We start from the raw sequence: 2,134 nt of genomic DNA on the forward strand, positions 1-2,134 counted from the left end.
AAACTTTGGCACCACTCAGGAGCAGCCATTCAAACTTCTCGTTAGTTTTTAGCATCCAAACAATTATTCCCCGTGGGTTTGAAGAGTACTAAAATGACGTTTCTTCACTCGAACTTTTGACATTTTTAACAGCGTGCCAGTCAACTTTGGTACCATTTAGGAGCTGCCACTCGAACTTCTTGGTAGTTACATCTACAAAATCATCCACAATGGGTTTCAAGAGTACTAAAATGACGTTTTTTCACTCGAACTTTCGATGTTTTAGCGATAAATTGTTGCAAAATACACCAACAGCTGTTAGCCAGTCAACGAATTTCGAACTGTTGACCATGAAAACAAAAGATTATGAAATTTTAGTAAGTGCTACAAGGACGTCCATGGAATTCTTGCGAGCTCCCGGACATTTTGAAGACTAATAATATGTATATTTTCATAAAACATGTCTACGTGGACCAAGTACAGGGGGGGGGGGTGGGGGCGTTTGTGCAAATTCCACGGCTGTCCACGAGGGGGGAGGGGGATCAAAAAGTGGTGAAATATTGTCCACGTGGTATATGGATGGCCCCCAAGGGATTTTATAAAATATATTGAAGGGTTTCCATAAACTTCACTTTAATGGATTTCAAAATATGTTTATACAATTTTCAAAGGATATTCATAGATATTTTGGCTTTGCAATTTATATTGGGCAATTTTTCCCCTAAATTCAAAGCTACCATCTTATTAAACAATTTTGAATTGAAAAAGTTTCGAATAGAGTAATTTTGTATTCAAATAAAGTATTAAGTATATAGTTCATTTAACTTGTACAAGAACAACTATTAACTTTATTGAGGTAAGAACTAGAATAAAAATATGTTTTATCAAGTTCCTACGCGAAATATGCAATTTTTTCCACCTTCTATAGAAAATATAAGCTTTTAAATATAATAAATAATTCTTATGGATCAAACGTAGTAAAATAATGTTCGTGCGAAAAAAATTTCGATTTTATTTAGATTTCCTAAATTATGAAATTTTACAAAAAAAGTGAGAGATACATAAAAAACTGATATAATGTTAAGGTATTCCTGAAGGAGGATGAGCCTCGTCCACCTCACATTGACCCAGTATCAAAATGTACAAACTTTTAGATGATAAAATTTCAAAAATAGTTTACTTTTAAGGTTTAAGAAACCCCATGTGACACTGGTAGTTGCAACAAATTCTATGGAGTTTGGTGAAAAACACTTTCAATCGACCGGTAGCTCAGGCAGCAGCACTCAGCTTCATAGTCGAGGGTTGCGTGTTCGCTTCTCGTTGCGTGTAATTTTTTATGAATTGTCTTTTTCTTTTTTATTTATTAAAATTGGGTATACTTTTTCGAAAAGCTCACTCAAGAATACTGACTTGATATTTGACTTAGGGGTTCCTGTTGCATCCCACTTTGTAAAACCCAACAAGATTTTTTGGTGCAGATTAATGTAAACAAACTATCTTGAATGTTATTAATAATTACTATTTTACATTCTACTCAGAGAAGGTATTAGGTTTGTGTAAAATTTGACCCCCCCCCCAGTTTTTGTCAAATATCTACGTTTTAAGACCCCCTGAATCCGAAAAACAGGTTTTTACGAATGTGCCTGTCTGCCTGTATGTCAGTATGTCTGTATGTATGTCTGTCTGTCTGTGAACACGATACTTTTGAAAAAAGTAATGTATTATATTGCCCTTTGGTACACTCGTTTAGTGTGCTAAACTAAAGGTCAAATTCGTTAGCCAGCCATTTTGGATAAAAATTCAAAAAGTGGGTACATTTTAAATATTTTTGAGACCACTTTTTTAAAAATTCAAAAATTCTCTGTACGGTTATTCATAGCATTCAAAAATTTAATAATTTATCCTATTTAAAACTAAAACTAAAAATAGCTCCGAGATTTTTAACCGGGGGCGGGGGGGGCTCGCTTTTTATTGTAAATTAAAAGATATAGGCCTGAAATAAACACACAAGAAAAGATATGTATGTATGTGTGTGTGTATATGTGTATATGTGTATATATAATTAAAAATTTGTCATAAGGACAAACGCAGGATTTCGCCGGGAGCGGGTGCTAATCTGAAAAATTGCACCCGCTTCCAGCGAAATCGCGGTAAA

This window comes from Belonocnema kinseyi, chromosome 1 (assembly GCF_010883055.1).
Source record: "Belonocnema kinseyi isolate 2016_QV_RU_SX_M_011 chromosome 1, B_treatae_v1, whole genome shotgun sequence".
NCBI lineage: Eukaryota > Metazoa > Arthropoda > Insecta > Hymenoptera > Cynipidae > Belonocnema > Belonocnema kinseyi.